We start from the raw sequence: 23,267 nt of genomic DNA on the forward strand, positions 1-23,267 counted from the left end.
GAGGTGTCTTCCCCCCACATGCCTTCCCTCACAGCTGCTTCCTCATCTACAAGCTGCAGGAGACGGAGGCAGGAAGGTATTATGATATAACCAGGAAGTCTGGCCTCAAAAGTTGAGGATTATCTCAGGACCCCCAAAGATGCCCTGAGGTTAGGGATGAGCTTGTGCTATTTGCAGACACCTTTCCCTCAACAAACCGCCACCCATGAAACAGTTTCAAACGAAACAGTGGACACGAATCCAATTACACAAACGTATTTACAAGGCTGAATTAGCTCATGTCTACAAAGCACTTTGAGCAATTTGGATAGACTTCCTAAATTGTTTACCTAAAGAATTACCTCACCCTTAAGTCAATTTCCTAGAGGTAGGATGGGCTAAACACAGCTTCTATTAGAAAATAATCTTCTCATGAGCTTTTCCAACATCTAATATGTATTTTCATTAGCGGTTTGGTGTAAAGATCTGCTTCTTGACGCAAGCCCATTTTTTTTTACATATTTTTCACTTAGTGTCTTTTAAGAATGGATTATGATTTTTGTGCTAAAAAATTGTACCTTGGTACAGACCATATTTAAATGAATACTTTTAGGCTAAAAGAATTAGTCATATTTTCAACATAAGGTAACAGGCATCTTAATTATGTATGTGTGTGTGCATGTTTTAGCAAGTTTTATATTAGAATCCAAGCTCCCTGGGTACAAATGGCCCCAATGTCCTCCAGGATCTCTGGCAAAAGAAGGCTTCAGTGGCACAAACACTGAATCAGTTTCAGGTATGTATAGAATATTCTAATGCATAATGTCACCACAGTGGTCAATTTCTTTTTTTTTTTTTTCAGCTGGTTACGAGGAAATCTGATTCCTGCTACTCTGGCTGCTGCTGCAGCTTCAGTAAAGACAGAGAATGGTTGTCTCTCCTTTCCCCTAATATGTAACCGGTAAGAGTTTCACAGTATTTGACCATTTGTGAGTGGGTTGGTTTGGGGGGATGGGAGGTATGGCTTGGCAGAAACAATATAGCTCTTTTTGCTATCAGTGCACAATAAGAACCACTATAGAAGAGCCCCTAATAGGGGCTGATGCTGGGGTGGATGTTCACTGCCTTCAGGCCCACGAGGCCAGCAAGACCAATCCAGACACCCATTACATTAAGGTTATATTTTCTGTAGCCACTCCTGGTTCTGCTTCTATATCATTCAGGTTTCTTAGTTGCAAACAACAAAACCCCTCTTATGAGTTTAAGCTAGAAAATTGGAAAGTTCACATGCTCTCCAAAGGGGCTGCAATCTCCCAACAGAACTGCTCTAGTTGAGACAATGCTGCCACCATTCCTTGGGACAGGCAGCTCTAATCACATCACTAATGCTGGGCACTGGACACAACTGCTAGGAACTCTGCCACTGATGCTTCTGGAAACTGGGTGTGTCTGCTGCTGCCCATGTCACAATGACTCAGGCAGTGCCTGCTTCTTTGGGTCACCAACTTCGTTTTACTCATTTATTTATTTTTAGTTATTAAAATCTTATTATTTATCCATTTATTTTATTGAGGTCATAATGGTTTATAACATTGTGTAATTTCAGGTATACATTATTATTTATCAGTTTTTATATAGACAGCATTGTGCTCACCATCAATAGTCTGATTTTTATCCGTCACCGTACGTGTGCCCCTTGACCCCTTTCGCCCACCACCTGCACCCCCTTCCCCTCTGGTAACCACTAGTCTGTTCCCCTTATCCATGTGTTTGTTTATCTTCCACATATGAGTGAAATCATATGGTGTTTGTCTTTCTCTGGCTTATTTCACTTAACATAATGCCCTCAAGGTCCATCCATGTTGTTGTGAATGGGATGATTTTGTCTTTTTTTATGGCTGAGTAGTATTTCATTGTATATATATACCACGTCTTCTTTATCCAATCATCATTCAAGGGACACTTGAGTTGCTTCCACTTCTTGGCTATTGCTGCAACAAACATAGGGGTGCATAAGCCTCTTTGGATTGTTGATTTCAAGTTCTTTGGATAAATATCCAGTAGTGGGATAGCCGGGTCATATGGTATTTCTATTTTTAATTTTTTGAGGAATCTCTGTACTGTTTTCCAAGGAGGCTGCACCAGTTTGCATTCCCACCAGCAGTGTATGAGGGTTCCCTTTGCTCCACAACCTCTCCAACATTTGTTATTTTTTATCTTGGTGATTATAACCATTCTAATAGGTGTGAGGTGATATCTTAGTGTGGTTTTGATTTGCATTTCCCTGATGATTAGTGATGTTGAACATCTTTTCATGTGCCTATTGGCCATCTGTACATCTTCTTTGAAAAAATGTCTGTTCATATCCTCTGCCCATTTTTTGATCGGGTTGTTGGTTGTTTTGTTGTTCAGTTGTGTGAGTTCTTTACATAGTATGGAGATTAACCCCTTGTCAAATATATGATTTGCAAATATTTTCTCGCAGCTGGTGGGTTGTCTTTTCATTTTGTTCCTGGTTTCCTTTGCCTTGCAGAAGCTCTTTAGTCTAATGAAGTCCCACTTGTTTATTTTTTCTTTTGTTTCCCTTGTCCGAGTGCACGTGGAACTCGAAAAGATCCCTCTAAGACCAATGTCAAAGAGTATACTGCCTATATTTTCTTCTAGGAGTTTTGTAGTTTCAGGTCTTACCTTCAAGTCTTTGATCCATTTTGAGTTAATTTTTGTGTATGGCAAAAGATAATGGTCTATTTTCATTCTTTTGCATGTGGCTGTCCAGTTTTCCCAGCACCATTTATTGAAGAGACTTTCCTTTCTCCACTGTATGTTCTTAGCTCCTTTGTCGAAGATTAGCTGTCCGTAGATGTGTGGTTTTATTTCTGGGCTTTCAATTCTGTTCCATTGATCTGTGTGTCTGTTTTTGTACTAGTACCATGCTATTTTGGTTATTATAGCTTTGTAGTATATTTTGAAGTCAGGGATTGTGATGCCTCCAGCTTTGTTCTTTTTTCTTAGGATTGCTTTAGCTATTCGGGGTCTTTTGTTGCCCCATATGAATTTTAGTATTTTTTGTTCTATTTCCGTGGACTATGTCATTGGGATTCTGATTCGGATTGCATTGAATCTGTAGATTGCTTTAGGTAGTATGGACATTTTAACTATGTTTATTCTTCCAATCCATGTGCATGGGATATCTTTCCATTTCTTTATGTCATCATCGATTTCTTTCAATAATGTCTTATAGTTTTCATTGTATAGGTCTTTCACCTCCTTGGTTAAATTTATTCCTAGATATTTTGTTCTTTTTATTGCAATTGTAAATGGGATTGTCTTCTTGACTTCTCTTTCTGTTCATTATTAGAGTACAGAAATGCAACTGATTTTTGTAAGTTGATTTTGTACCCTGCAACTTTGCTGTAGTTGTTGATTATTTCTAATAGTTTTCCGATGGATTCTTTAGGGTTTTCTATGTATAAAATCATGCCGTCTGCAAACAGCAAGAGTTTCACTTCTTCATTGCCTATTTGGATTCCTTTTATTCCTTTTTCTTGCCTAATTTCTCTGGTCAAAACCTCCAGTACTATGTTGAATAAGAGTGGCGAGAATGGGCACCCTTGTCTTGTTCCTGTTTTCAGAGGGATGGCTTTCAGTTTTTCACCATTGAGTATGATGTTGGCTGTGAATTTGTCATATATGGCCTTTAATGTTGAGGTACTTTCCTTCTATACCCATTTTATCGAGAGTTTTTATTATAAATGGATGTTGGATTGTCAAATACTTTCTGCATCTATTGAGATGATCATGTGTGTTTTATTCCTCATTTTGTTAATGTGGTGTATCACACTGATTGATTTGTGGGTGTTGAACCATCCCTGTGTCCCTGGTATAAATCCCACTTGATCATGGTGTATGATCTTTTTAATGTATTGCTGTCTTCAGTTTGCCAATATTTTGTTGAGGATTTTTGCATCTATGTTCATCAGCAATATTGGCCTGTAATTTTCCTTCTTTGTATTGTCTTTGTCTGGCTTTGGTATCAGGGTGATGTTGGCCTCACAGAATGTGTTAGGAAGTGTTCCATCTTCCTCTACTTTTTGGCATAGTTGAGAAGGATAGGTATTAAATCTTCTTTGAATGTTTGGTGGAATTCTCCAGAGAAGCCATCTGGTCCTGGACTTTTATTTTTTGGGAGGTTTTTGATTACTGTTTCAATATCTTTAGTTGTGATTGGTCTATTCAGATTCTCTATTTCTTCTTGATTCAGTTTTGGGAGGTTGTATGAGTCTAAGAATTTATCCGTTTCTTCTAGATTGTCCAATCTGTGGGCATATAGTTTTTCATAGTATTCTGTTATAATCCTTTGTATTTCTATGGTATCCATTGTAATTGCTCCTCTTTCATTTCTAATTTTATTTATTTGAGGTCCCTTTCTTTTTTTCCTTAGTGAGTCTGGCTAAGGGTTTGTCAATTTTGTTTATCTTCTCAAAGAACCAGCTCTGAGTTTCATTGATCCTTTCTACTTTATTTTTGGTTTCAAATTCATTTATTTCTGCTCTAATTTTTATTATTTCCCTCTTTCTGCTGACATGGAGCTTTGTTTGTTCTTCTTTTTCTAGTTCTGTTAGGCGTAGTTTAAGATTACTTATTTGAGATTTTTTTTTTGAGGTGGGCTTTTATTGCTATAGATTTCCCTCTTAGAAGCACTTTTGCTACATCCCATAAGATTCCCTCTTAGAAGCACTTTTGCTACATCCCATAAGAGTTGGTATGTTGCATTTTCATTTTCATTTGTCTCCAGGTATTTTTTGATTTCTCCTTTGATTTCTTCATTGATTCAATGGTTGTTCAGTAGCATGTTGTTTAGTCTCCACATATTTGTGGTTTTACTGGCTTTTTTCTTGTAGTTGACTTTTAGTTTTGTAGCATTGTGGTCGGAAAAGATGCTTGATATGATTTCAATCTTCTTAAATTTATTGAGGCTTGCCTTGTTTCTCAACATATGTTCTATCTTTGAGAATGATCCATGTGCACTTGAGAAGAATGTGTATTCTGCTGTTTTTGGATGGAATGTTCTATATGTCTGTTAAGTGCGTCTGGTCTAGTGTTTCATTTACAGCCACTGTTTCCCTGTTGACTTTCTGTCTGGGTGATCTATCCATTGATGTTGGTAGGGTATTGAGGTCCCCTACTATTATTGTGTTGCTGTCCATTTCTCCCTTTAGGTCTGTTAGTAGTTGCTTTATATACTTTGGTGCTCCTGTGTTAGGTACATATATATTCATGAGTGTTGTTTCCTCTTGGTGGAATGTCCCTTTTATCATTATATACTGCCCCTCTTTGTCTCTCATTGTCTTTTTTATCTTGAAGTCTGCTTTGTCTGATGTAAGTATGGGAACACCTGCTTTCTTTTGCTTACCATTTGCTTGGAGTACCATCTTCCATCCCTTCACTCTGAGCCTGTGTTTGTCTTTAGAGTTGAGATGTGTTTCCTGGAGGCAGCATATTGTTGAGTCTTGTTTTTTAATCCATCCAGCCACTCTGTGTCTTTTTATTGGAGAATTCTATCCATTTACAATTAGAGTGATTATTGATATATGAGGGCTTAATACTGCCATTTTATCTCTTGTTTTCTAGTTGTTCTATATTTCCATTGTTTCTCTTCCCTTGTATTTCTGATTGCCATTTCGGTTTGGTGGTTTCCTGTGATGGTTTTCTCAGTTTTCTTTTTATTTATGATTTGTGGCTCTGCTCTGATTTTTCATTTAGTGGTTACCATGAGGTTTGTATAAAATATCTTGTAGATGAGATAGTCCATTTTCTGATAGCCTCTTATTTCCATTAGCCTAAGCAGGTTCCATCCCTTACCTCTTCCCCTTCTGAATTATTGTTGTCACCAATTATTCTGTTTTGTGTTATGGGTCTGTGACTGAATTGAAGTATTTATAGTTACTTTTGATGCTTTCTTTCCCTTTATCTTTTATGTTATAATTATGTGTTTGCTAACCTGTTCTGATAGAGAGCTACAATTTTCTGATTTTTTCAATTTTCTGTCTGTCTATTTATCTCCTTGCTGAAAGCTTTATAAACCTTTGCCTTTTTTTTCAGGTATGAGGGCTTCCATGATCATTTCTTGTAAGGGAGGTCTAGGGGCGATGAACTCCCTCAGCTTTTGTTTATCTGGGAAAGCTTTTATTTCTCCATCATATCTGAAGGATAGTTTCACTGGATAGAGTATTCTTGGATGAGAGTTTTTGTCTTTCAGGATTTTGAATATATCATTCCATTCTCCCCTAGCCTGTAAGGTTTCTGCTGAGAAATCCACTGAAAGCCTGATAGGGGTTCCTTTGTAGGTTATTTTCCTCTGCCTTTCTGCTGTTAATATTTTTTCTTTGTCATTGACTTTTGCCAGTTTTACTATTGTATGCCTTGGAGAAGGTGTTTTTGCATTGATGTAATTAGGAATTCTATTGGCTTCGTGTACTTATAAGTCCAGTTCCTTCCCCAGATTTGGGAAGTTCTCAGCTATTATTTCTTTGAACAAGCTCTCTGCTCCTTTCTCCCTCTGGAATACCTATAATCCTTATGTTGCTTTTCCTAACTGAGTCAGATATTTCTGTGTGAGTATCCTCTGTTGGTTAATGAATGTCTGTTTAGTTGTAATTTGGAGAGGGAGAGACAAAGGGAACAGCTCACTCCTCCATGTTGCTGATGTCACTTCCTATTTATTTTTTATTTTAAAATCCAGCACTTGATGAAAGGGTCACCAACTTATGATTCAAAGGCTGGCATAGGTGTGTCTCATTGGTGAAGGTTAGGGTTCTATGTCTGTATTCTTGTGTCCTCTGTCTCCCATGGCTTACAAACTTATCTCCTCTTCTATTTTGAATTAGTTCTTCAGAAGGATGAGAAAGAGAGAAACTGTAAAGTAAGAAGGCCAAATTTCAGAAATTACACCAAAAACTATTTTTACTACTTTATTGTCCCATCAGAAAGGCAATTTAAAACCTCTGAGTACTTTTTACAAACCATTAAACTTTCAGATGTTACTCCTTTTTCCAAGGAGTGTGTAAAACAGTCATTCTTACCCTTATAAGAAAATTTAGGTGATTATTTATATACTCTTGGGGGAGAAATTTCTAAGCATGACACCAAAGCCAGAAACCATAAAGAAAATATTGATAACCTTTACTACTTCAGAAAAAACACCATAAACTATGTTAAAACATTTGACAAATGGGAAAACATTTGCAACTCGTATAACAGAAGACTAATGTCCTTAATATAATAAGATCTCTTATAAATCAGTAAGGAAAATTTGAATACCACAGTATAAAAATGGTCAGAGGACATATACAAGTAATTCACGGAAGAAGAATGTCAACAGCCATATGAAAAGATCCTCAACCTAACTATTAATAAAAAATGCAAATAAAAATAATGAGGCATGATCTCTCTTTCAGATTGGCAGGGATAAGAAAGATGTTGGAAACAGACCTAAGCCAATTTGGCAGTCCAGCAAATGTCAAGGTCCTTTGGTGAACATATTAAAGCTGGGTCCTGGCTATACATATCTGCCCTCATAACCTTGCTAGGGGCTGGTTTATTACTATGAAATTAAATATTAAACCAAATTCTCTCAAACATACTAATATTTATTAGCAAGCAAGTACAAAAGAGGGTGAAAGCTTATTCTGTGGTAGATGCTCCTCTATTCCTGATAACTTGACTGGCTGGTCTTGTAGATGAGTCAGGATCTGGCGGGATCAACGGGACTCTAGAGCTGGGTTGCTACTTCAATGGAATTAGACACCTGGGATGGAATTGTATACCTTGTTCCCACAAGGGTTGTAGAGCCTGTACAACATTCCTAGCCAGAACACCACTCATCTCATGAATAAAAATCTCTTTTCATTACTAAAGTGCTAGGTCATCACCTCTGAAGGTATCATTTCTTGATTAGGCCCGTCAAATGCTGTTTAACTATCTCTGGATCCTTCAATTGTGAACCCACACTTACACTCCTAACCTGAGCACACAAAATTACCTTACATGCGTACAGACACACTGTCATTATAACAATAGAAAATAAGTGGGGAGAAACAGTCATTGCAGATTGGTACCTTTCTGAAAGGCAATTTGTTAACATATATAACAATATCAAATGAACATATTCTACAAATTAGCAATCCTACTTGTGGCATTTTATCCTAAGGAAGTAATTGAACACATATGTGGAGATCTGTTCGTGGATGTACATGACTGCATCATTTTTAATAGTATAAGGTTGTAAATGATCAAAATTTTCTTAGTAGGAGAGTGATGCAAAGCAGATCAGTGGTTGCTTGGTGGTGGGAGTGGGGGCCGGGAGGGGTGGAAGGGATGGGAGGGCAGGATGACACTTGTAGGGTGATGGATATATTCACTATCTTTGATTATGGTGATGATTTCATGAGTGTATTATAGATATATTAAAACTTTTCAAATTGTACACTTTAAATATATGCAGTTTATTGTGTGTCAACTATGTCAACTATACTTTAATAAAGCTGTTTAAAATAATTCTGTAAGTAGATAATGGATAAATAATGACAATGAGGAGAAGATTTATTGAGCGCCTAACATGTACCTGATATTGTGCTAGGTGTTCCACAAATATCGTCCCTTTTGATTCTCACCCTAAGCCTTTGAATTCAGAACTATTATTATCCCTATTTCTCACAGATGAGAAAACAGAGGTTTAAGGAACTTAAATGACCTGTCCAAAGTCACACAAGAAAGTGGCTAAGAGTAGGAGTCAACAAACTACAGGCCACAGACCAAATCCAGCCTCCCAGCTGTTTTTGTAAATAAAGTTTTATTGGAACACAGCCATGTCCATTTGTTTAAATATTGTATATATCTGCTATCACATTACAATGACAGAGTTGAGTAGTTTGCAACAGAGATCATATGGCCCATGTAATGATTAATTTTATGTGTCAACTTGGCTAGGCCATGGTACCCAGATATTTGGTCAAACATTATTCTAGATATTTCTGTGAAGGTGTTTTTTAGATGAAATTAACATTTAAATAGTAGACTTTGAGTAAAACAGATTACCTTCCATACTATGAGTGGGCCTCATCCATTTAATAGAAAAAGACTGACCTCCCTGGAGGAAGAGGGAATTCTGCCAGCAGTCTGCCTTCAGACTTGAACTGCGACTCTTCCCTGGGTCCTCCAGCCTGCCAGCACACCATGCAGATTCTAGACTTGCCAGTCTTCACAATGGCGTGAGCCAATTCCTTAAAATAACTATCTCTCTCCATATATATAAATATATGGAGATAGATAGGTGTAGATAGATATAGATAACTATATCTATTATCTATATCTATATTGTTATATAACTATATTTAGTTATATAACTGTGACTATATCTATTATCTCTATCTCTATCTGTATATCCTGTTGGTTTGGTTTCTCTGGAGAACCTGACTGATATAGACCACAAAGCCTAAAATATTTATTATTTGGCCCTTTACAGAACAAGTTTGCTGACCCTTGGCTAAGAGCCAGGATCAGAATCCAGACAATTTGAATTTAGAGCTTACACTCTTAGCTACTACCCTCCACTGTCTCATGAAACATCCAACCAATGGAATACTCTATGGCCATTAAAAATTATGATCCCAAACTATAATTTATTGCCTTGGGAAAATGTTCAGGGTGTATTGCTAAACAAAGAAAGCAAGTCACACCTGTGTTTATGATATTATCACATTTCTATTAGAAAAAGTATGCATGGGGAAAGTTATGGAAATGTATACACTGAAAATGTTAACAGCGGTTTTCACCAGGCACTGGATCATGGGTGATTTTTACTTTTCCTTTATACCTCCTTGTATTGTCTGAACATTTCACAATAAGTATATAATCAGAAGGAAAAAACAACAAAGCAATTTTCATTTTAAAAATTGAAAGAGAATGTCTAATGATTTGTATTTTATACTGCCTCAAAATTATCCCATGTCAAAACATCCAAGTCAAGGTGTCTACAACAAAATGTCCTTGATGGCAAAACACTGGCAGCTGCATAGTAGCCACAGCCCTCTCCCCATGTCCTGCTAGTTCATTTTCCATACAGCAGGCAGTCTGAGTGGCCTTTTGGAAGCACTTATCTGGTTGTGTTACTCCTGTGCTTAAATTCCTTCAATGGATTCCATTTAAGGCCCAAATTGTTGTCAACATGGCACACAGGGCCTTGGGGCTTGGCCCTAGCTGCACCTGTCTGCCCATTCTGTTCCAGCCACACTGATCTAGCTGTAGTTCCTAAAAACACCCTGGTTCTTATCTTAGTCTGACAAGAGTTAGTCTCATTATTTCCACTAAGAGCAATAACTAGATCTTATCTTTGTTTTTTTAGTGCCTACCACAGGTAGGCAAAATAGATGTTTGCTGAATGAAAGATAAATAGATGTATGGAATACAGAACCTCTATTGTGACTGTTAATGAGTTTTCAACTTCGGTCCTGGCAGACAAGATAGCCAGAGAGGTGACATATAAGTCATTAAGGTGTTACTCTATTAGCACTATTCTTCAGTTGCATTTTGGGTGGGTTGACTTAGGATCCTAATCGTAATATATAACATTGCCTGAATAAAAAAGTGTGTTTTAAGTTCTTTTCCTCTGTGTCAAAGACTAGCTAGATGTTCGCCATCCGTTTCCTTTTCCTAGGCATCTAGAAAAACTATATTTCTTAGCCTTCCTTGAAGCTAGGTTGGGAAATTGTGACTGAATTCTGGCCAATGGGAATATGAACAGAAAAGATCTGTGCCTTTCACAAATGTGCCTTCCACATATTTTCATTTTATGGTTCATGTGGCTGGACTCAAGGCCTCGGAAATAGAGTTGCAAGGTGGAAGTCCTTGAGCTGTGATGTGGACTAGAAATAAACCTTTGTTGAGTTTAGCAACTGAGATTGTGGGGTCTCTTTGTTATTGTGGCCCAACCTAGCTTCTCCTGACTGCACCATCTTCCAAAGAAACTTTTGTAACTCTACTTGTTTTTGAGTTGCACAGGACTTACATGGTCACTTTAATTTGACACTTCAGAATGCAGATGTCTAAGTATATCTCCTTATTCAGCTTCTTCATTTGTATTTTCAAAATGATTTGAAAGAGAAACATGGAGTAAGATAATGACTATTCAGTAGAAAGCAGAAAATAGTACAGAGCACAAATAACTCACAATTAGCATAACAATTCTTGCTATTAATATGAATCTTTCATTTCTTCTCTACTTATTTTTTTTATCATTTAGAAATCTGCTATGTTTAATAGAAAGCTTCAAATACACTGCCTTTTTGATGAAAGGGGGGGTTATACAAATCTATCAAACACATGAATATATTATGTGTTTAATTTGTTGATTCATTTATGTAAGAATGAAATCCAACTAAAAATTAATTAGGACCTACTATGTGTATTTTGTTGTATGGCAGTGCTCTTCTTGGTTGGTATTCAGATGAGGATGTTGGTGGATTCAAGCTGCTTGTAGTAATGCTCGTCTGTTAAATAATCTTTGCTAAATGTGACCAGAAATGTGGAATTTTTTATTGGCAATTATAATCCTCTGGCTGTATGTTACTCTATTAGACATCTGGCTACCAATTCCATACAGGATCTTCTCATGACCATCATACAGTGCAGGGAACATTAATTTATCCTAAAGATCAAATTATTTGAAAAGGTCTTTTCCAAACAAAACACATGAAAGAATATTAGCATAGTGCTTGCAAGTGTAATTAATTTGATCCAGTGTAGGGATCTTCTCTATGAAATTTTGCCTGATTCTCCCTATTTGCTTAGTACACCCTCCTTGTGCTACCACTTTAGCTTGTGTGAGCCTTATATCATGACCTATGGCAATTATTTCTCACCTGACTCCTCTAGTAGACTGTGAGGTACAAGAGAGCAGACACCTAACCCCTTTCAACTTCATATCCTAAGTGCTTGGCTGGAAGTAGAAACCCAGTAAATGCTTATTTTATGAATATTGATATACTTGTTTAGACTGTTGTGCTTTCAGACTTAGAAAAGCCTCTTAGGGACTGGCCTGGTGGTGTAGTGATTAAATTCGTGCACTCCGCTTTGGCAGCCTGGGGTGCACGGGTTCGGATCCTGGGTGCGGACCTACACACCACTCATGAAGCCATGCTGTGGCGGCATCTCACATACAGAATAGAGGAAGACTGGCACAGATGTTAACTCAGGGCCAATCTTCCTCACCAAAAAAAATAAATAAATAAACCTACTTTACAGTTACAATTTTTATATGTCCCATACATATAGTAGTAGGTTGGGTTTTCTGTCAGTACATCAGGGTATTATATATAGTTTCAGGATACTAAAATTTTTAAGAGAAATGTGGTGGGAGGGTGGGATGTTGAGGAAAGATTTAAGGAAGAATTTAACATTACTTAAAGGTGCAAATGTTGACCTATGTTGGAGCAAAGTGCCAGAATGGGTCAGAAGGTGCCAACTTTGTTGTGACTTGGGGTGGGAAGTCCTATTATATGTGAAAAAGGCCAGGCTTAGACAAGACATTCAGCCAAACAAGCCAGTGAAAGATAAGCCAGAGAGTCAGAGGAGGGAAAAGTTTGTTATGAAGTCATTTCACCTTCTTGTTTTAGCCTTTACCTGCCTACATTGCTATCAAAGAGGACCAGACTTGAAGAATATGTTCTCCTATAAAAACTTCCAGAGGAAGATGAATCTACTGTATCCAGTATTTAGCCAGAGTGGTTGTTACTGAATTCTTCCTCATATATCATCCCAAATTCTTTAAGCTAGGATTTAAACTTCTTTTTTTATTGTTGTTGTTTTGGTTCTCTCCTCAGTAGAGCTGGAGAACAACTAGTCATCATGTAAGATGTGAAATCACTTCAAGTTCTGTTTTCTTTTTCCTTTTGTATGAAATTCCAGCTTCCTTCTTTATTTCTTTTAGGATCTTATTTCCTAAGCAGTCATGTCTCTGACTCTGCCAGAATGTCCCTAGGCTGTCTCTTTCATCCTGGAGCTCTGAACACCACTCCACAAAAAGAACATGACTAATGCCCAGCAAAGAAAAGCTAGTATATGAAATCTCTAAATGTGACTTTCCTTGTGTGCTTTGTCTCCTCTCTAGTTCATTCATTCACTCTGAGCACAGTCTGTGTGCCAGGAGTTCTAGGTGCTCTGGGATATCATAATGAACAAAACTGACCCAAATCCCTACCCTCACAAACTTTACATTTTAGCTGGGGCAGACAGATAATGCACAAATATATAAGTAAAGAATCATAGTATGCCAGCTGATAATAAATATAATGTGGAAAAATGAAGTGGAGAAGGGGGAAGATAGTGTTTGGGGTTGCAGTTCTAATAGTGGCTAGGATAGGTTTGACTGAGAAGGTTGTTAAAAAATGATTAAAGAAGACAATTTAGGTGATATAAACAAACTTTATTTAACACTTCATGAAGCGGGCAGTCTCTGCTCCCAAGGGTCCAGAGAACTGCAAAATGGAACAGAAGGCAGGAAGCTTTTATAGGATAAAGAATAAGGAACAAAGAAATAAATATAGAGCCCAGAGCTGGCTTGGCGTTTGGGGATTGGCTGACTGAATAGACTTCATTTCTGGTCAAGTAGAGCATTTACAAGGACACGAAAGTTATCTACATTTTGGTTTGCTGACGTGACAACCTGGGCAGAAGCAGCTCCATCTTGGGCCTAGAAATTCATTTCAACAGGTGAATTCTGAGTAAAAACCTCATGAAGGTAAGGAAGCCAGCAAAAGAGGCATTTGGAGTACAGCACATGGGCAGAGAAAAGAGCCAGCATAAAGGCCGTCTTGGACCAGAGCAGTGGAAGTAGAGATGAGGAGATGTGGCCAGATTCTAGATATATTTTGAAGGGAGGGCCAATAGAATTTGCTGATGGAATGGATGTTAGAAAGAAAAGGAGTCGTCGAGGGTGACTCCAAGGTTCTTGGCCTGAGCAACTGGAAGAAAGGAGTTGCCATTAATAGCTGGGGTTAATCTGTTTTAGCTAGTGAGAACGTTTAGATAGCAGTGTGGAGGTGGTGCTAGTGGGTGGATTGGGAGCTCAGTTTTAGACATGATAAGTTAGAGAAGACTAATAGACCTCCAAGTAGAGATGTTGAGGAGGCTGCTGGATCTATAAATATGGAGTTCATGGATGAAGTTGTGGCTAAAGATACAAATCCCAGAGTCATCATCATATTGAAGGTATTTATAGCCCTGAGACTGAAGGAGATCACCAAGGTAGCATACACATTAAAGAGAAGAGGTTCAAGGAGTGAGCCTGGGGGCATGCCACAAGGGGATGGACTGTTTGTAAAAATATAAGCACATATACATACATATCACACAGCAGCATTTTGGTGGAAGTAACCATGAGTGAGTAAACGTTGGAGAAGGAGGGTGATTCAGCTCAGTATGGAGGCAGGAAAGGATACTGATGTGTGGATCATGACCGGTCAGATGAAACCTTGAAGAATAAGAATGTAGCAGTGAGTGAAGAAGGCTAGGCTGACTGGCTAGAAGCAGATGGACAGTCTGACTGTAGAGGGCAGCAGGATGGAGAGACAGGTAGAATGGTTTGGGTTGCTCGTTTCTTGTTTCGCAACTCTGTTCCCAATAATACTAACAGCAATGTTTTGGACTGGGCTCCCTGGAAACAGCCCCTGAGAGGGAGTATTCTCTTCACCTGCAGAAGGTTTGCTGGGGAGTGCTCATGGGAGATACACCTAAAGGAAGTGAGAAAGGCAGGTGGGGCAGAGAAGCTGAACTGTGATGTGATTGCAACTACAGCAGATCTCACAGGATGCTCTGGAGCTGGGATGGCCCTTTAGAGTTGTCCCAAATTGAGGCAAGGAGACTGGGTTTTTGTATCATTACATGAGCCAGTTATTGGCCCAGGCTGTTCCCCCAGGAGAAGTGGTGTTACCTTGGGCAAGGCAGTTCCCTGTAGCTGAAGGCAATGCCCAGAGAGGGACACAGCTGTGAGCCATCAGCAGCCGATCTTCTCAGAAGCTGGGGTGTGGGTGTCCTGGCCCTGAAGACGAGAGGGGAGGTGGCCGGAACACTGCAGTATCCACTACAAGCTGAAAATGCACTGGGAGGTGAGATGCTGCATTTAAATGAATGCAAGTAAATGAGGATAGCTTCTTTCTCCACCCCTGGAAAATATTTCTTTATTTGCTGGCTTTAATCAGATGGTCAATGTTTTCATCTGGGGTAGTGTCATTTAATTTACTTTAAAAAGTGACTAGAGGGTTGGACAAAATAGGAAAAGTATGCAAGAACTAATGCCATTAAAATATCTGAGAGCTGGAGCCTGCCAGTTAGGGAAAATATGAAAAGAATACAGCCTGTATTCAGACTGGAAAGAGAACCGGTAATTCTCTACTGCTTCTCTAGGAGGCATTTGGAAATGTGGTGAGGCGGGTTTGTCATCACAATGACTGGGAGAACTGCAAAGTGAGGGAGAGTCGTGCACAACGAAGAATTGTCCCAACCCAAATGCCAGTAGCATCTCTATTGAGAAACACTTGTGGTTGGAGGAAGTTAGGTGCAACATAGTTATAGGTAGGATGGCCAGGTAATTTATTCTACTAACCAGGGCATTTTTGAGAGTGAAAGGGTTTTGTTAATAATTATGTCAAGACAAGCCACATAATCAATGAATGAGGCTAGTGAGCTAGGACTTATGGGAGCCCTAGAATAGGGGCTTGCAGTTACCCACACTGGTAAAAGGGTAAGTTAAACCCAGGAAATCAGGGTATGAAGAATGTGTGCAAAATCTTACTTCCTATATGGCTTGGAGTCCTCCTGTTGTTAGGAGGAGGACTATGAAAAGAGATTGAATGTTTATCCATAAGAGGAGTGAACCCATCTTAGCCACAAATTTCTGACTAATAAAAATTGTCAACATACCTAGGATGTTTAGTTTTAGTATGGACAGGAATTGAACAAGTAACCTCAACTTTCGGGATGGTAAAAGTATTCCCTCGGTGCAGTGTTTCCCAACTGTTTTCACGTCATAGCATACAGAGAAATTGATTTTTAATTGTAGGGCGTCCTTGGTTAACTGCAGGAGGCTGAAGGTTACAGGCTTCCTCCGGCCACCCCCAAGACCGCAAGGTTTAAGACCTCCGCACTCCTGGGACACGTTAGGAGTATACGACTGAGAAGCTTTGCCTTACCAAGTAAGGCTTGAAAGCCTAGGAAGTTTAGAATAAAACAAAGAGATGGTGAAGTAAACCTAACCCATGGTTTTAATACTTCTTTGTTGAATTTAGGAATAATCTGTTTGTTTAAGTGCTTAAAATGTTTGTGGCAGTTTGGCATATGAGCGAATTGGAGAGATTAGCCTTAGGTTACAGTTGAAAATGTGTTCTTTTACAAATGTGATTTCAAAATGAACGGTATAAGAAAACTGGACTCAGTTCATACAATATATGGTAGAAGAGTATTTCAGAAAACTTGCAGCCGTGCATGCGCAGTTCCCTCCCCCGTTCTGGGGGTGGGGTGGTAAATGTGAGTCCAGCTGGAGGGGCAGGGAGAGGATGGGTTGGGATGCGCTGAGTATCAGAGGGCGGCAGAATCAGGCCCAATGCACTGCTGCTACGACTACTCTTCCCAGAGGAAGCCCAATCTCAGGAGATCTCGGGAGTTCTACGGGTTGGTTCGGTAGGGGAGTCCTGAGACGAGAAACCTGAGTGCCCCAGGTGCCAGAGGCCCCTCATCCCAGACTCATCCTTAAGGAGTCTGGCTCATGCTACCTATCAAGCAAACCCCAATCACCTCCCTCGACACCCCATCAGAGTCACACTACGGAGCAAGTCACCTCTTGCTCCAGGGGCACGGCCAGGTATAGGGGACCAGAATCTGGCCCAAAGTCTGTGCAGAGGCGGGACCACCCGAGGCCAGAATGGGAGACTGAACTGTGCATGCCGAAAGTCTATCGCCTTCAGGGAGGCCAAAGGACCCAAGGAAGTGATGCAGGTTGCTGGCGTGGGCCTCTGGGGACCAATCTGACGTATGCCAAGGACCAAAGCCACAGCAACCCAAACACACTGGCACTGCTCCATTACCCTTGGGACCAGTAGTTAGAATTCCTCCTCCAGACCATTGCTGCCTGTTCCTCCAGCCTTTCCCCTGAAGAAAAGCCTCAGGGCATTGCTCTCTTTCTGACCTAGCCCAACTGCGTGTCTTTTTGATGATAGCCATTCTAACAGGTGTGAAGTGTTCTCTCATTGTGGTTTTGATTTGCCATTTCCTGATTAATGATGTTGAGCACCTTTTCATGTACCTGTGGGCCATCTGTATGTTTTCTTTGGAAAAATGTCTATTCAGATCATCTGCCCAGTTTTATATCGGATTGTTTTATTTTTCTTTTCTATTGAGTCGTATGAGTTCTTTATATATTTTGAATGTTAACCCCTTATCAGATATATGATTTGCAAATATTTTCTCCCATTCAGTAGGTTGTCTTTTTATTTTGTTGATGGTTTCCTTTGCTGTGAAGAAGCATTTTAGTTTGATGTAGTCCCACTTGTTTATTTTTGCCTTTGTTGCCTTTGCTTTTGGTGTTAAATACAAAAAGTCATTGCCAAGACTGATGTCAAGGAGCTTACCCCCTATGGTTTCTTCTAGGAGTTTTATGGTTTCAGGTCCTACATTCAAGTCTTTAATACATTGAGTTAATTTTTGTATGTGGTATAAGATAATGGTCCATTTCATTCTTTTGTGTGTGGCTGTCCAGTTTTCCCAACACTGTTTACCGAAGAGACTGTCCTTTCTGCATTGTATGTTCTTGGTTCCTTTGTCATAAATTAATTGACCACATATGTGTGGGTTTATTTCTGAGCTCTCTATTCTGCTCCATTGATCTATGTGTCTGTTTTTGTGCCAATACCGTGCTGTTTTGATTACTATAGCTTTGTAATATAGTTTGAAATCAGAAAGCATGATGCCTCCAGCTTTGTTCTTGCTCAAGATTGCTTTGGCTATTTAGGGTCTTTTGTGATTTTATTCAAATTTTAGGATTGTTCTATTTATGTGAAAACTGCCATTGGAATTTTGATAGGTATTGCATTAAATCTGTGCATTGCTTTGGGTAGTACATTTTAACAATGTTAATTCTTCCAATCCATGAGCATAGAATATCTTTCCATTTGTTTGTGTCTTCAATTTCTTCCATCAGTGTCTTATATATAAGTTTTCAGTGTACAGGTCTTTCACTTTCTTGGTTAAATTTATTCCTAGGTATTTTATTCTTTTTGATGCAATTGTAAATGGGATTGTTTTCTTAATTTATCTTTTTTGTAGTTCATTATTAGTGTATAGAAACACAACAGATTTTTGTATATTGATTTTGTATCCTGCAACTTTATTGAAGATGTTTATTAATTCTATAGTTTTTTGATGGGGTCTTTAGGGTTCTCTCTATATAATATCATGTCATCTGCAAATAGAGACAGTTTTACTTTTTTTTCCCAACTTTAATTTCTGTTTATTGCCTAGTTGCTCTGGCTAGGACTTCCGGTACTATGTTGAGTAAAAGTGGTGAGAGTGGGCATCCTTGGCTTGTTTCTGATCTTAGAGGAAAAGCTTTCAGTTTTTCACCATTGAGTATAATGTTAGCTGTGGGTTTGTCATATATGGCCTTTATTATGTTGAGGTATGTTTTCTCTATACCCACATTTTGACAGTTTTTATCATGAATGGATGTTGAATTTTGTCACATGCTTTTTCTGTATCTGTTGAGATGGTCATATGGTTTTTATCCTTCATTTTGTTAATGTAGTGTATCACATTGATTTTCAGATGTTGAACCATGCTTATATCCCTGGAATAAATCCCATTTGATCATGGTGTATGATCTTTTCAGTGTATTGTTGAATTTGCTTTGCTAGTATTTTGCTGAGGAGTTTTGCATCTATGTTCATCAGGGATATTGGCTTGTAGTTGTTTCTTGTAGTGTCCTTGTCTGGTTTTGGTATCAGGCTGATGTTGGCCTTGTAAAATGAGTTTGGAAGTGTTTCCTCTTCTTCTGTTCTTTGGAAGAGTTTGTGAAGAATTGGTATTAATTATTCTTTAAATGTTTGGTGAAGCCAGTGAAGCCGTCTGGTCCTGGACTTTTATTGTTGGGAGATTTCTGATTACTGATTCAATCTCCTTACTAATAATTGATCTGTCTAGATTTCCTAGATCTTCATGATTTAGTCTTGATAGGTTGTATGTTTCTAGAAATTTATTGATTTCTTCTAGATTATCCAATTGGTTGGCATATAATTGTTCATAGTAGTCTCTTATAATCCTTTGTATTTCTGTAGGATCCATTGTAGCATCTCCTCTTGCATTTCTGATTTTATTTGAGTGTTCCTGCTTTTTTGGTGAGTCTAGCTAAAGGTTTGTCTATTTCGTTTATCTTTTCAAAAAACCAGCTTAGTTTCATTGATCTTTTCTATTGGTTTTTTTTTTTTTTTTTTTGGTCTCTGTTTCCTTTATTTCTGCTCTAATCTTTGTTATTTCCTTACTTCTACTAACTTTGGGCTTCATTTCTTCTTTTTTTTCTAGTTCCTTAAGGTGTAAAGTTAGATTTTTTATTTGAGATCTTTGTTTCTTGATGTAGGCATTTATCGCCATGAACTTCCGTCTTAAAACTGTTTTTGCTCCATCCCATAAGTTTTGGTATGTTGTGTTTCCACTTTCATTTGTGTCAAGATATTTTTTGATTTCTCCTTTGGTTTCTTCTTTGACCCACTGGTTGTTCAGGAGCATGTTTAGTCTCCACATATTTGTGAATTTTCCAGTTTTCTTCCTGTAACTGATTTCTAGTTGCAGATCATTGTGGTTGGAAAGGACTCTTGATATGATTTGACTCTTTTAAAATTTATCAAGACTTGTTTTGTGGCCTAACATATGATCTATCCTAGAGAATGATCCATGGACACTTGAGAAGAATGTGTACTCTGCTGCTTTTGGATGAAAGTGAATGTTTAAGTCCATCTGGCTTAATGTGTAATTTAAGTTCAATGTTTCCTTTTTGATTTTCTGTCTGGATGATCTATCCATTTCTGAAAGTGGGATATTAAAGTCCCCTAATATTATTGTGTTGCTATGTCTCGCTTTAGGTCTGTTAATATTTGCTTTATATGTTTAGGTGCTCCTATGTTGATGCATAAATATTTACAAATGTTATGTCCTCTTGTTGGACTGAGCCCTTTATCAGTATATAATGACCTTGTCTCTTATTACAGTCTTTTTCTTAAAGTCTATTTTGTCTGATATAAGTGTATATATATATATGTATATATATACAGCTACCCCAGTTTTCTTTTAGTTTTCATTTTTTTCATCCCTTCACTTTCAATCTATGTGTGTCCTTAAAGCTGAAGTGAGGCTCTTGTAGGCAGCGTATAGTTGGGTCTTTTATCCATTTAGCCACTCTATATCTTTTAATTAGACAATTTAGTCCAGGGACATTTAAAGTAATTATTTATAGGCATGACCTTACTGTCATTTTGTTCGTTGTTTTCTGGCTGTTTTGTAATTCCTTTTTTCCTTTCTTCTCTTGTTCTCTCTCTTTGTGATTTGATACTTTTCTGCAGTAGAATGCTTAGATTCCTTTTTCTTTACCTTTTGTGCATCTACTTATAGGTTTTCGCTTTGTGGTTACCAAGGGGCTTACATAAAATATCTTATATTTATAATGATCTATGTTATGTTGATAAGAACTTAAGTTCTAATATATTCTAAAGCTCTACATTTTTATTCACCCCCACATTTTATGTTTTTTATGTCATAATTTACATCTTTTTATCTTGTGTATCCATTAATAAATTATTGTAGGTATTGTTGTTTTTACTACTTTTGTCTTTTAACCTTCATACTAGATTTATAAGTGATTAACCCCCACCATTACAACATTAGATTATTCTGAATTTAAGTATATATTTACATTTAGTGAGATTTATACTTTCATCTGTTTTCTTGTTACTAATTAGTGCCCATTAGTTTCAGCTTAAAGAAGTTCCTTTAACGTTTTTTGTAAGGCTAGTCTAGTGGTGCTGAACTGCTTCAGTTTTTGCCTCTCTAGAAACCACTTTATGCTTCAATTCTGAAACACAACTTTGCCGGAGTATTCTGGTTGGCAGGTTTTTTTTTTTCTTTTAGCACTTTGAATATATCCTGAAACTCCCTTCTGGCCTACAAAGTCTGCTAAAAAGTCTGCTGGTGGTCTAATGGGGGTTCCCTTGTATGTAACAAGTTGTTTTTCTCTTGCTTTAAAAATTCTCTGCTTGTCTTTAACTTTGGACACTTCTTTAATTATAATGTATCTTGGTGTCGGTCTCCTTGGAATCATCTTATTTGGAACTCTCTGATGTTCCTGTATCTGTTTGTCTGTTTCCTTCCTACGGGTAGGGAAGTTTTCAGCCGTTATTTCTTCAACTAAGTTTTCTGCCCCTTTCTCTCTTCTCCTCTGGAACCCTCTCATGTGAATATTGGTCTGCTTGATGGTATCCCTTAGGTCCCTTAGCCTATCTTCACTCTTTTTCATTCTTTTTTCTTTTTGCTACTCTGATTGGATGAATTCCACTGACCTGTCTTCGAGTTTGCTGATCCTTTCTTCTGCTTGATCTAGCCTGATGTTAAAACCCTCTATTGTCTTTTTTCAGTTCAGTTATTATATTCTTCAGCTCTGTGATTTCCGTTTGGTACTTCCTTATATTTTCTCCTTGTTGAAATCCTCACTTTGTTCATGCATTGTTTTCCAGACCTTGGTGAGTATCTTTATGACTGTTATTTTGAACTCTTTATCAGGTAAATCACATCTCTTTTTCATTAAGGTCTTTTTCTGATGTTTTATCGTGTTCTTTCGTTTAGAATGTATTCCTCTATTTCTTCATTTTCCTTGACTCTCTGTATTGGTATATTGGTATCAATGCATTAGATAAAACAGCCACCCCTCCCAGTCTTGAAGAAGTGGTCTGTGTAGGAGATGAACCTTATTGTTCAACTCTGCCCAGTTCTAGGTTGTCTCTCAAACCTTTGTGATTGTCTAAGCAGCCTTCTCTGTTCTTAGTGGCTCCTAGTAGTTGAGGGTGTGCCAAGATCTGTCAGTGTCCCAAAGGGGAGGATCTCAGTCAGCACCTAGATGCAGGGTGATTGGAAACCAGACCCTCTCTTTCAGGGGAAGACTGGGAGGTGGGTGTTTCTGTTTGCTGCCCCTGTACTGGGCCCTGGGGGGATACCCAGTTAAGAACTGTTTCTCTGTTTGTAACAGTCCTGTGGGACCCATGAATGTTAGCCCCACTGGCCATCAGAGCCAGGCAATCGTGGGGCATTCCCTGGGCAGTAGCCACATAAACCAGGGCACCAGATGTGTGCACAAGCTCCTTTCTGGGAGATACCAATAGCCTGCAGTGAGTCAGAGGGAGAGTACAAAGATAGCATCCATTGGCTTCTGGGGTTTCTGGAGAGTCTGCCCCTTGTTGTGTGTTAAATTAGAAACCTGTTTCTCAGGCTGCAACTGTTAAGCAAATAGGCCTCTTTCAAAGAAAGACTGAAGTTTCTGTCTCTTGCCTCTGTGCTGTGTCCTGGGGGTTTAGCCATAGTGAGTCTGCATGAGCCCTTTAAGAACTGTCTCTTAGTTTGCTATAGCCTTGTGGGTCTCGTGGATGCAAGCGCTGTGGCTTTCAAAGCTAGATATTTTAGGGGCTCATATCTCTGGTGGAAATCTTAAAACTTAGGGTGCCAGATGTGGAGTCCAAACCCCTTGCTTCTCAGGGAGAAGCTGGTAGTTGTGAATTCCCTCCTGGTTGTGTGTTGCCATACCAGTGGTGGCGTTTATGGTGACATTGTGTCTCAGCCTCTCCTACCTGTTTTTTTTTCTTTTTTCTTTTTTTTATGGTGGTAACATTGGTTTATAACATTGTATAAATTTCAGGTGTACATCATTATACTTCTATTTCTGCATAGATTACATCATGTTCACCACCCAAATACTAATTACAACCCATCACCACACACATGTGCCTAATCATCCCTTTCACTCTCCTCTTCCCCCCCTTCCCCTCTGGTAACCACCAATCCAATCTCTGTCTCTATGTGTTTGTTTGTTGTTGTTTTTTTTCTTCTACTTATGAGTGAAATCATACAGTATTTGACTTCCCTCTGACTTATTTCACTTAGCGTAATACCCTCAATGTCCATCCATGTTGTCATAAATAGCTGGATTT

The 23,267-nt window shown here is 38.5% G+C and overlaps 1 long non-coding RNA gene across 1 annotated transcript in view; it reads left to right on the forward strand.

The window, feature by feature from the left end:
• The first annotated feature begins 845 nt into the window (after positions 1-845).
• LOC131400846 (uncharacterized) overlaps positions 846-23,267 on the forward strand; it is an 84,751-nt gene continuing 62,329 nt past the window's right edge. The window contains exon 1 of the long non-coding RNA XR_009217472.1: positions 846-940. This is a non-coding gene — a long non-coding RNA (uncharacterized LOC131400846). The remainder of the gene's footprint in view (positions 941-23,267) is intronic.

Source organism: Diceros bicornis, chromosome X (genome assembly GCF_020826845.1).
Source record: "Diceros bicornis minor isolate mBicDic1 chromosome X, mDicBic1.mat.cur, whole genome shotgun sequence".
Classification (NCBI taxonomy): Eukaryota; Metazoa; Chordata; class Mammalia; order Perissodactyla; family Rhinocerotidae; genus Diceros; species Diceros bicornis.